Genomic DNA, 14,015 nt, shown 5'->3' with positions numbered 1-14,015 from the left:
CTAGGAAAATTCCAACACGGCATTCAGTAAGAATACCAATTTTTGTTATATGTATCATTCTTTTAAAACCTTGCTGACTATAATTGCAGTTTCCAAGACTGCAGGAACTGTTTAATACGGTGCTAATCTAAAGCTACAAATACAGTTCATGAAGAAAACATAAAAGGATGTTCTGTACATTTCAGAGATTTATCCCAAGCCAGTACTCCTGCATAATGCAGTAGAACCATTCATCATAATATTTCAAAGATGAAAGGTTGAAGTTCCTGCAAGGTGAGAATGTCAACAAATGTCATCCCTGGCAAACAGGAAGGAAAATATGGTTCCTAGACATAAGATATTTCACTGAAAATACTCTTTCCTATATAAAAGCAAGGATATTTTTGTTCAAATATGTCAAAAAGACCACTAAAATTGTTGCATTTTTGCACAAAGTGTGAAATGACCAATAAAATCAAGCCACTTTCACCCAGTATAGATTAAAAGAATCACTTCAGATAGGATCACATCCAGCAACCAATTACAAAATAAGCACAGCATGTGAAAGTAGAGCTTTTATCAGTAGCAAATGTCATCAAGATAAAGAATGAATATTTTACAGCTATAGCTTCAGGTACATTCCAAGTGTGCCTCATTTTGCATCAGGTCTTTCAGCAAGGAGCTGCTGTTCTAACAACACATTCACAACATTACTTATCAGCTGATTTTGAATATAAACAGTTTGAATCTTCACATGTAATAATATGACAACAGAAAATCAATTTTCTTAGAGTACTATAACTCTGCCATCTCCCATTATTTGCAGTTTTTCCTTTGTTTTCAGTGAGCACTGGACCTGGCTTGAAGTTATGGGGAGTCACCGACTATCCTTTAATTTGAGAGTCTAGAATTTCCTTATTCTACAGCAACACAACACTATAATAATCAATAATCTACATACCACCTCATTTTTTTCATAAAAGCAGACAGAACATTAGAAATTAATTAACCACTAATAAATTTAAAAGTATATATTTCATTCTGAGTGTCCTTTCAGCGGTAAGTGTGATGATTAACTAATATTAGGCATATCAACTGCTAAACTTGTCTACTGTAACCCCAATGGCCATACTGAGCCCTTTACTTCTAATAATAAGTATGTGATTTTTCCCTTAAAATTATATTTCTTCAGATAGAAGACAAGCAGTCTAGCTGTATTTTATGCTAACACTCCATCCCCAAGTCGCTGCTTTTATTTTCAGCCTATTGGTTAGAGAATTAACCCTCTCCTGTTTTTCTTCAGAACAGATAATAAGTAACTGTTCGTACAATGGTGGTAATGATAACCAATTTCTCAGGCTCTGACAAAATGAAATATGCCTGCAATTTCCTATTTTCTGGGGCTTTTATTTCTCTTGTCTATCCAAAGCATCAGTATCAGCTTTCTTCACTGCCTTGTTTCACAGTTGAGAGTCTGCCAAGATTCATAATTTCCTGCATACACAGCAATCTAAACCAGACCTTTTAATCAGATTCTCTATTGTGAATCTTTTTCCTTTTCACTTTTACCTAAGACTCACAGGCCCCTAGAATTAGAAAAGTGATGGTTTGTTTCCATCTTCTCCTCTCATTTCCTTTCTTTTTTCACATATTTGAAGATGATTTAAGCGTAAGTATACACAAAAATACAGAGACTGTATCTTGACTCGTACCATTCTTTATGCTAGCTGAGGGCACTAAATTTATGTCTGTTTCTACCCATAAAATTTCTAGGCAAGGATCAGTGCAAGCCACCAGTTTAATATAGAACGAATCAACTACAGATCCCAAACCAGAAGACCAATATTCCATATAAAAGTATTTTAAACACTGGGACCACACCTTTTAGAGAGCATTTTACCCAAATTTTTATTCCTTTGCAATTAAGAAAAGACCAAGGAATGCGATTTCCCAATAATTTAATTGTTACAAGAATTATCAAGTAAGAAAATAGGTTTAGTTATTCGAAGCCCCAAGCAGCAGATTTTCTTATCTTTTTAATTCTTGGGCATGGGAAAGAAGGAAAGAAATTTTCTGTACATACAGCAGTTTTAATACAAACAAAATGATAAAAAAAAATATAACAACTCCCCCATCTCCTATGTAGTTTCATGTTATCCTCAGTAAAACATGATAACCAGTAATAGAAAACATAAACTGCCAGTAAACCCATTAATAAATATATATTAAAATAAGCTTGTTAACACTACCTGTGCCACAGTAGTCGATTCTTTAATAAGCACAAACTCATATATCTGTCATTAGCCTGACAGGAACAGTAGATGTGATTTTTTACTGCTAGGATGTTAGTCCACAAGTTTATAAGTAGTTGTTTTAACTGCAGACAACGTGGGGTTAAGAGAAAAGAAGTCCTCTAACACTCTTCGTCTTCTACAGATACATGCTGGCAACTCCACCTCCTATTAACTTCCAAAAATTAGTGATAATTTCAAAGCTTCTTTCGTTAATGATATTAGTGATTGAACGGCTTAGGGCATTGGCTAGAGCTCAGCATATATAGCCCCTTCAATTCAGAACAACCCTACCTTGTCATTCAGAGTAATAGTTATTTGAAGGTTAATTTCGTTGCAGCGTAGCCTGGTGGACTCAAAGACCTAGCATGAAACAGGCTGACAGCAAATTCATACTACATTCTAGATCAGACTACATTCCATACACAAATTACCAAACTAACCATTGAACATTCTTATGGGTACGTAGTCAGGAGCAGTATGCTAGGCCCAACCAACATCATCAGGGCAAACAGTTTGGAGATATGTCTCAGACTGCTGCACTGTTAAATGATCAGCTCACGGGTTGTTGTTGCCTTTATCTTTTCTCATAAAGCAAAACTATTTGATTCCTTACCTATTTTATTCATGTTAATACAATTGCTCCTGTTCATATTAACTGTGCAAATGTTTCATGCTTCTTTTTATTGTTTTAAGAACACTACGTCCTTATCCATCACTTGTGAGTTTCACAGATACCTTTTTCAATTTTGTATTAGAGGAACTCCACAGTCAGAAAACAAGCATTTGAAAGGGGCTGGAGCCTAAATTATTTATATGCCTCTCACAGCTCATGTTTCCCGAGGAAACTTGTAAGAGGTGGCGGTTTTTAAATGCTAAATGCTACCAGAGAAGGCTTCTAGGACTCTCTCTCACAGGCAGCACAGTAATTTCTAAACACAGAAAATCCTTGTGTATCACAGACTCAATTCTCTATTTTCATAGCTCGCTCTTTACCTCACCAGAGAAAGAAAAGATGATAATAACTGTATGTTTTCAAAACTCATTTTGCTGAATACCTTCATTGTGCATGTATGAATAAACAATAGTTTTTGCATCGAAATTTCTCAAGCTTACGTTCTACGTCTACTGAATGCTCTTTGAACTATGGCCTTCTTGTTCATACTCATTTTGGAGAAGTACAAAAATGCTAACCTTGGGTTTTCTCCTCACCCCTTTCCCCTCAGATGATTAGAAATTGGTGTTTTCAACAATTCACATTTCTATGGCATGTTGTAGAAGCATTCTGCATCTGACCCCACAATACAATGCACAGTAGACAGTATGTTACCAGGGGCCTGGCAGGGACATGAGATCAAAAAAGGGAGGGGTTAGTCACTGGAAGGCTGATAAATATACTAGCAAGCATCATGAAAATATAAAAAATATATTGATTTAGAGCTCTTCTCAAGAGCCTATAGTCCTTTGCACTTTTGAAAACACCCAAACTCCTCAAGGCTTGCTTACAAGAGAGGAAAGAAACTAGTCCTTTTCTCAAAAAATCTGGCTTTCCCAGCTATTGGAATTGAATCATCAGTTTCTGCTGCTCATTTGCCCTTAGGGTATCTTGTGTTCCTTCAATACTTTTTGGACATCACAAATTGAAAAGCACTACTTTGAAGCAAAAAATAAAGCAATAGAACATAAGCAGTTAAACCAGAAGTTCTTACCTACATCTATATATGACTTTTGTAAGAGAAACGAGATTTCAAAATATCATTGCCTAACTGAATTCTTTTTCCAGATTTCCTTTTAAGTGAGAGAGACCTTTTTAAGGTGGTTACAGTGCTGAATAGTTCAACATGTAAGACTAGAACCAGGATATATTTTTTATTATAAAGAAAAGTATCATGTAGTAAATACACCTAATTGGAGAAAAAAAGGTAAATGGTTCTTAAAAGTTTATTTTCTTTTTCATATTGAAGTCCTAATAGATGCTTGAAAAAACATTTGCAACTTCAGCATAGGGTATGAGAAAATCATTCATTGATTAAAAAACAGTCCTCTCGCATGTAAAAAGTAGAGCATTTACACAGTTCAATGCATTAATATCAGCTGGCAAAAACTGTTTTCACATTACAGTCCGTATAAATCAACAGAAGTCCCATGGATACTGTGACTTTAACATGGAATGATTTAGCCTAAATTCATTCACTTGCTAAATACAGTAGCAATTATTTCTGATAGTAAAGACATGCCATTATACCGGTCGTCTTCATTAAGCATTCTCACAGCTGTTGTTTATTTGAAAATTTTTACTGGGTTAGTCTCTGAAGTTTCTGAAGCCATAGCATTTTTGAAATTTCTAGAAAAACAAATTACTCAGTCACAAGTTAATTATACAAGAAAATTTTATCCACCTGATGAAAAAGTTTGGCCTATAGACATGGATTACTCTAATAGTACTAGTTTAATATGTCAATGTAAAATGTCTTGCAAGAACTGCAGCACCTAAAGTAGATGTTATCTGCTTGTAATTCCAAAATTACATTGTCTTCCCTAAAGAATTATCTAAAATTCATACTCTGTTCAGCGATGAAACAGTTTAAATTTGGTTAGGCAGACAATAGCTTAAAAACAGTTCCTTCCACAGTTCTAGCCCTGTTGTCAGCTTGGGCTGCAGGTACTGTGCTGATCTCTTGCTATGTCCTGAATGTGAGAATTTTTCTATAAAAAGAAATGTAGACTTGACAATGCTACAACATACATGATGTTAGATAAATCACCAGGTTGCATACAGCTCCCAAAGAGACTAATACAGGTCAAAAATTGGTCACACAACTACATATTCTCTAGCCTACTAGAAGCCCCATAAAATACATTCTAAGGAAGGCTGACCAGAAGTTGCCTCAGAGAAAGTGGATAAATCATTTGATTTGATCTTTACAACTGCTAAAGAAAAGTACAGAAAGGAAAATAAAGTTCAGTACCTCTGGGAAAAGGACAGCCTGAGTCTTTCCTATCTTGATGAATGTGGAGCTCATAGGCTTACAGAATTATAACTTCTTAGTCATAATTCAAATAGCTCAATGTGAACATATCGCATGTATGAACAGCGGCAATTACAATGGAAGCTGATACATTAATTCCCTAAAAAAAAAAAATACGGCATTAAAGAAATACAGCTGCAAGAGTACCTAGGCTTTGACAGGCTCCTCTATTGCAGCCTTCCTCTATCTCCTGTGGGCACAATACACATTCAAAGTAACATGCTCCACCATAAGTGACTCAAATTAGGAAAGGTGAAGGAGTGAGTGGAAGATCTAGCAATGCATTTGTGATATTAAGCAGTATGGCAAAGCTAAGCTGTAGGCAAAACTTTAGTACTTATTAAACGACAAGCATTTCTGTGGCACGGATTCTCTTCTGAGATCTCATCCAAGCAAGGTCCTTGAGCTAACGTCATAACTTCAATGAACTTTCTTCCAGAACCCTATGCCTGCAGGAGAATCTGAATTATTTTTCTGTGGGCCACTTTGTTCTTTGGAGGGTGTTGCATGTGTAACCAGCCAGGCGTACAAACTGGCTTCACATGGTATTCAAATGTCATTTGTCTTTTTTTTTTTTTTTTTTTACTACACTGCAGTATTTTTGAGAAAGTCACCAGAGGATGTGAAACTATCTCAAATACTCCAGGATTTATTCTCGGAAACAAAGAACAGTTTCAGCCGAGCTTAGCTCAATGTCTTTGACTTTGGTCAACAAAACCACCTCCCATCATTTAAGCATGCCCATATATTCTCTCCTCCTGCTGAAAGTGTTTTTTGAATCTTCTCTAGTTCCCCTTATAACATCTGGCTTCTTTGTTCTGCCTTTATTAATTTTCCACTACTTCAAACCTCCTGCCTCCAGATAGGAATTAAAACCCCCTGGCTTTCTCAGCCCGTTGTCACAAGCTATTTCCATCTCAACAGCTAACCTCCACAAGGTAACCCCAGCCTGCAAGAACATGGTGAAGCCCTGGTCAGCAGCATCAGAAACCCATCTGAAAGATTTGAAAAATTAAAAAGTCTCATAATTCCACGAAGTCAAGCAGAACATGGTAGCTGCATGCAGATTCTGCAAAGTTATCAAAATCATAAATACACATATTTGGGAAAGTTCAGCCCAGAAATGCTTGCACTCCCTTGGGAAAGGTCATTGATTTCTTTCCCAAAGTTTATGGTAGCTTTATTCATGTGGGCATGAATTAACACTAATTCATAAGCAATGAATAGTGAAAGACAATTTAAATAAGTTATTTGCAAACAACTTACAAGCCAAAAGCTTTTGCTTGAAATGTTCTCTCAGCAATTTCAAAACAAGCAACAAATTCATGAAAATCTGTCTTGCACTTACATAGACTGCAAAGAGGAAAGGGCAATATTTGCATATATTATTTGCTGCAAATGGACCACCCTTCTCTTGACAAAACTCTTGAAGGCTTAGTGAAACTGACCTATTATGTCTTTTCAGCTTCTTCCTCTATTTTACTGAGCAAGGAAACATTTGTATATGCCTTAAGCAAAAAATACTAAGGACCAGATTGTAAAACGAACAGAATCACAGAATCACAGAATAGTAGGGGTTGGAAGGGACCTCTGTGGGTCATCTAGTCCAACCCCCCTGCCGAAGCAGGGTCACCTACAGTAGGCTGCACAGGATCTTGTCCAGGCGGAACACTGAAAAATCAGGCTGTGTGAATATAGAAAAAATACTTACATGCAGATTTTTAAGATTTTTAAGACAGGCTGCACAACAGTCTTCTAAGTAGAAGCAGATACATTTCTGTAGGTACACACCTGTGTTAATGCCAGCGTGACATCAAACTAGATATATATGCACCTCACTCACTCTTAGTGTAGCGTAGCTCTGAAAGAGCCAGATTAGACGTGTGTGCCTGGCTGTGACACTGGAGTGTGGGCAGTGATGAATCCTGATGTATAGTGTCCATTCAGCTCCTCAAATATGCATGTGCAAGAAATATGTATTTTTAACACAATATATTATTGTTGTATATTGAAAACATACTTCCAGTATTTACAATATGTTGTAAATATAATGAACCTGCCACCTTTAAATAATATGAATAACGTACAGACAGTGTTGTATAGCACATATGCTTCCTTTAGATAAAAATAAACCATATTTGACAAAGGGTCTTAACTGTCTTCCTATTCTCTGAATAGCTGGAGAAACATGATACAATTGTGACAGAGCTAGAGGTTTTCAGTAGACTCCACAGGGCATTAGACATTAAAATCCCAAATAAATGCAGTAGGTAATAGCTTCCCGATTCCTCCAAAATACTTTTAAAGATTCAGGCATAATTACTATACTGCTGAAATATCTTCAGGTATTACAATGTTGTTCACACTTCAGTCAGTGGCCAAGTAATGACTGAAATTCGTAGAACAGGATTGGACCAACAATAGCATATGTAAGTAAGGGTATGTAGGTATATGTAGGTAATACCATAAAAAAAATGGAGCAACGCATACACCCCTTGTTGCCAGTTAAGAATTACATGGGTACTCAACTGTATTAAAGTATTTGTCAGAATGTATGACTGCATCCATGTAGTCACATCTCTAGAGTGCTTCAGTGTATAAATTTTAGCAAAAGCAGACTCTGAAACACAAATTTCTGTGCTTTAAGAAAATCTCCTAAAAATATAAATCTGTAGCTATGCGACATTCTTATTTTTTCTCTTAAGGGAGAAAAAGACAATCCCAGAAAACAGCTGTATATTTTTTTTTTTCCTGGAACAGTGGGAAAACTATCTGGGGCAAAGCTCACTTTTTATAAAGATTAGTGAAAGAGTGGAGAATGAAGTGCAAAACTGATCAAGTGTTTTATGAGGAATGCAAGGCAGACAAAGCAATATGCTTTGAACAATAAAGACCATGCAGTCCACCACCCCTTCTTTTGGTGTTGAGAGAATATTTGAAGACGACTGGGAATCATATGACTGGAGTGGTAACTACACCTCATAATCCACATTATGAAGTAATGTTTAAAAACAAATGAGAAGAGTGAGAGCTGAGGACCTGTTATGATGCACTATTTACACCTACATCTTTGTAAGCTCCATGTCTTGTTGTTTATAAAGATTCCTTTCAGGAATCACCTGCAGATGGTTGTTTAAAAAAGCAAGAACAATAAAAATGAATTGCTAAATAACTCTTGTTCTTCCTCCTCCTGAAAAGAGATTATTTTCTGATTGTCAATATTTCTTTATGTGCCAAGTTTTACATAATTTTATATCATTGATATTTCTAATGTTTTTTTACCTTGCCACCTACTCAATCATCTAAAGTGCCAATGTGGGAAAAAAACCAAATAACAAAAAACCCCAAAAAAGCAAAACAGAAACAAAGCACTGAAATGGATGAAAAATGCAAATACAGAGAAGAAGTGAAAAACATCTAACTTGGGTTTTTAGGGGATATGAGGAAGAATGAGGACTGTTGGTCAGATATGATTAAAAAAAGTACAAGCCCTTCTCCACTTTTGCCATCTTGGAACATGCCACTTTCTTCATTAACATATTTAAATTTGAAAAACAAAGCCAAAATGAACTGGATGATAAATTCATCCAAAAGAAAGCATTACTTTCCAAATATTCTGTACCAAATAGTAAAACTTCAGCATGGGCTTTTTTCCCCCCACCTGATTTCCTGCTGAGCTGGTGAACAACTAGAAACTCAAATCTGACTACAAATCTTGGACCCAAGCTCACCCACACTGCTCCTGACGAACATGCAACGCGCTCTTTCCAGACAAAGCGTGGAGGCTGACAACATACAGCTAATCTTCGGTGAGCACAGACAGGCACACAAGTCTATATGAAAGATTTTGACGTATAATGTGCAACTGGATTGTCCAAATAAAATATCTTAAGTTTTGCATTTCATTTCTTCACAGAAATACGGTCCCAAGATTATGTATCTACATGACTGCATAACCCCTACATGGTTGTACCAATTACACGCTTAATGCTATCTTTCACGTAAACAGTGTTGACAGAAATGTATACCTCTGCCCTGAGGCTGCAGAAATGTGCAAACTCCCAAACAGAGCTTTTATTTTATCCATGCTGCTGTTTGATAAAACTGCTGTTTGGTGCTTTTTGTTCTCCACCTCTAGCCTGTATTTGTGCTTAAAGTACAAGGCTGATCATTAAGGAATATTTTTATACGAGAAAATAATCAACTCAGGAAGGAAAGTGATTATATGAAAGACACCATTGTTGTAAACTGAAGTGTTTGATTGGAGGTATTTTATAGCTAGTAGTTATAATTTTCATAGCTTAAAGTAAACTTAAAAAAAAAAAAACCTTCTAGGAAACTAATAAGAAAACAAAATCTCAATTAATTTTCTTTTCACTGTTGCCTTGTCCGTGACGCAGAAAGCCTAACAAGTAAGCATTTGTTGAACTTGTCCGACTCTATAATGTTTTTTGTCCTTCCATGAGATTGAAAAATGTTAAAATAGGGATTTTATTTTCTTTTTAATTAGGAAAACATTAGCATAATTTTATCTTGTTGCTGTAGATTTCGGTCCTGCAACTACCACTGAAGTCAGTGAAAGACTGCCAGTGAGCATGTTGAAAGTTGGATCAGATCCCATATCCAGGGCTTCACCTTCTTTTGATTTAGATTAAGAGGAAACAGTTGGTTCATGACTTTGGTTTCATATGTGGTTTTAGTGCCATAGTATACAAACATCAAAATGTCAAATTCAGTTATATCGCAGTCCCCAAATCCAGCAGGTCGGTATCCTAACACTTACAGTCACCAGGACCTGATAGAGCAGAGTGGTCCAAAGCCTCGAGGAAAGTACACGTGGGATAACTGTCTGCCCACAAGATGGGCCAGCCCAGGTAAAGGCTCTGGACACCCACATGTAGTATACCACAGCATCTGCTCCTTTCTATCTCATCCCTAAGACAGAATCCAAGCTTAGGAGTTATGCAGGACAGATTGTTTACACTCTAAATTTTTTTCTTCCTGACTTGGACTCAGATATCTGAATCAAGCGTAGAGAGGCCTTTCATCCACAAGACCTAAAGCCCATTCTTGCTGCAAAAGATACTGTTCTATAGAATTTAACAGATGAAAAATAGTTTCTGTAAAAAAGGAGTGTTATCTGCCTACCGTAGAAGAGCAAAGAGGTTAAAGCAGTTACTCAAAACGTGGGGAAACCTTGCTTAAACCCACTCATTAGACTAAGACGATTGAAACTTACAACAATTTGCTGGGAGGCAGGAAGCATATCACCTAAGTTGGCAGGCACTGGGAGAAAAAGTGCCATCCTTCTGAAGCTGGATCTCTGTCTAGTAAAGACTGCATCCAGAAGGTTGGCATACAAAAAGAAGAAACAACAGCTGGGCGTATAGCTAGCAGTGCTGTGTCCCGGTCAAGGTTCATGCTCTCAGGATTTTTTTCATCCTTTTAGTATTTCATACTAAATTGTAAATAATCTCTGGAAGAGGGAACAGAACTTTTACAGTTACTCATAGAATCATAGAAAGTTTTGGGTTGGAAGGGACCCCTAGAGGTCACCTAGTCCAACCCCCCCGCAGCGAGCAGGGACGCCACTAACTAGATCAGGTTGCTCAGAGCCCTGTCCAACCTGGTCTTGAATGTTTCCAGGGATGCGGCCTCTACTACCTCTCTGGGCAACCCGTTCCAGTGTTTCACAACCCTCATTGTAAAGAATTTCTTCCTTATATCTATCCTAAACCTACCCTGTTTTAGTTTAAAACCATTACCCCTCGTCCTGTCACTGTTGTCTCTGCTAAAAAGATTGTCCCCATCTTTCCTATAGGCTCCCTTTAAGTACTGAAAGGCTGCAATCAGGTCTCCCCGCAGCCTTCTCTTCTCCAGGCTGAACAAGCCCAACTCTCTCAGCCTGTCCTCATAGGAGAGGTGCTCCAGCCCTCGGATCATTTTAGTAGCCCTCCTTTGGACCCGCTCCAACAGTTCCATGTCCTTCTTGTGCTGAGGGCTCCAGAGCTGAACGCAGTACTCCAGGTGAGGTCTCACCAGAGCAGAGTAGAGGGGCAGAATCACCTCTCTCGACCTGCTGGCCACGCTTCTCTTGATGCAGCCCAGGACACGGTTGGCCCTCTGGGCTGCCAGCGCACATTGCCGGCTCATGTCCAGCCTTTCGTCTATCAGTACCCCCAAGTCCTTCTCAGCAGGGCTGCTCTCGGTCCTTTCATCCCCCAGCCTGTATTGATACCGCGGATTACCTCGACTCAGGTGTAGGACCTTGCACTTGGCCTTGTTGAACCTCATGAGGTTCACACAGGCCCACCTCTCCAACTCAGTTCAGATAATTCTAAGTCATTTTGCTATACAAACATCCCATTCCTTTTTGACTCTCACTCAATTCCTGCCTTCCACAACTTATTATGGTGGAGTTCCCAGTCCAATCACACATTCTGTTGTTATTTCTTTTCATCAGTTTTGAATTTGCTTCCTTGAAATTTCATGAATGTGCCCTTGTTGCACTACCCCTCTGAAATCTTTTTTTATTGTTCTATTGGTGCTCTTGGCTTCTCATCTAAGGGAAACAATTCTAGCGTTTTCATTTTCATTTCTTTTATTTGCATGAGTAATTTTCCCCAGGATAACTAGCATAAAGTATTATTCTAAATGATACAGCATAGTAGGTTTCTATAAAGATATTAAATATTTTCCACATGATCCTTCACCCTTATACATTCTAGTGTATAGCTTACGTTTCCAAACACAGCTGCACACTAAACTATCTATAGTGACATCTCAATGTCCCTAGACCAATCAACACAAGTTATTAATACATATAGTGAATGCAGCTACACCATGTTATAAAACTCTGGAGAATGAGAAATACTCAGTATTTTGTCAGGCTCATTACTTAATCCATTCACACATACATTTCTTACACATTTCAGGTTGTTTTCATCTCTTCAGAAATTAACCTTTACCACTCTGTATGGTACAACTACACTCTGCCTGCTGATCTCTGTCATCAAATTCCATCGAAAAAATATACTGTCAGCTTACTATAGTGAACATAAATCCATTAGGAGGTGTAAATGGAAAGGGAAGGACGGTTATTTAATCCTCTTCTATGTCTACATTGCAAATGTCTGATTCAAAGCAGAAATTTGCTATGGAATAAAGTTGCTCCAGAAAACGGGATAGCTGAATTGCAGAACAGAACTGTGTTCCTTTTCAACTGGAAACACACAGACTAGGAACACTCAAGGGATGAAAGAGAATGGTTTGTGTCACTCGGGAATTATTCCGTCGTCAAAGAAATTCCTCAGGAACCATTTCCATTGTGTTTGCAGACCCTCTGCATCAGGGCAACTAAACAAAGAATCAGGCTAATAAATTATGTAAAACACATTCAGCTGAAATTGAATGTTCAGAGATACAGGAAAAACACAGACACACATTAGATGAAAAATGGTGAATGAAGTGAAATCCAGTACAAACAGTGAAGGCCCACTTGTTCCTCAGCTGCTGTCACCTGACAAAACTCCATGGAAAATGGGTTCTGATCTAATGTCTAGGTGGTGTAAAATAAGGATATATTCCTAGAGTTCAGAAAAAAGAAATGGAAGGAACCAGAGCTGAGTCTACCCTTCAAAGTCATGGACTACCACGCAATAATGCCTTGTACAAAGATGAAATGAGCCCTACAATGCACTCCTTGCTATGGTCGTAGGTGGTGATCAATGACAGTTCTAGGTTGAACCCGGTAACTGTGAAATAACTGTGTGTGTATTATTGCAACAGATAGTTTTACAAACATTTGAGGAAAAGCTTAGAAGAAAGCACGGAATCAGTATGTCTCATTCCAGCTGCTAACACTAGGTCTCACAAAATACCAGCTGCCTGGAGTGAGAATTTTACAGAGGATGTACCAATTGTGGCTAGAGTCGGAATTTTGAGGAGTAATCTTGAGGGATCACTATAACTATGCATATCATTTTAATATGCTCTCAAAAAAATAAACAAAACTTTTGTTTGCAACTAGTTTTTGCAACTAATTTTTGCAACTACACTGCAGTCAAGACAGTGCCCAAAACTTTGCATAATTAGAACAGCCATCATACATCAGAGTTTTCTAAACTGTCTATGCAGGATGAACTGCCTGCTACATTCCTGACCTACCAGAAGAGTTGTGAGCTCTCTCAAAATTTATGGGAAAGATGTGTAAAAAAAGTATATAGCCAACTAGTGGAATTTACAGACCCATAAATGCTATTTGACTTAGTAAAATGAAAATCTCAAGCAGCTCTACTTCAGAACAGTACACGTGCTATTTCAGATCCTAAGGAAATCACTGATACAGAACAAGGTTAACAGAGAGAAATTCTGGAAACGCATTACTTCAGCAGATTGCTAAAACCAGATTCTACATATGCTATCTTCTATGTGAAGTGGTTTGTCATCTGACATACAGATAAGCTATTTTACAAATTAATAAGTGAAACTAGTCGTCAAAGTTTAACTCAGCAACTAAGCATTAGACAGCCGCTTGCTCACCCCTCCCCTTCCTCCCCCAGCAGGATGGGGAGGAGAATGGACAAAAGGGGAAACACATGGGTTGAGATAAAGGCAGTTTAATAAGGCAACAAAGGAAATACTACTACTACTAGTGATAATAGTAATGAATATGCAAAAGAAACTATACACAATATTAATTTTCTCACCACCTAAC

The sequence above is a fragment of the Opisthocomus hoazin genome, chromosome 5 (assembly GCF_030867145.1).
Source record: "Opisthocomus hoazin isolate bOpiHoa1 chromosome 5, bOpiHoa1.hap1, whole genome shotgun sequence".
Taxonomy (NCBI): domain Eukaryota; kingdom Metazoa; phylum Chordata; class Aves; order Opisthocomiformes; family Opisthocomidae; genus Opisthocomus; species Opisthocomus hoazin.
Note: the sequence above shows the minus strand (reverse complement) of the source record.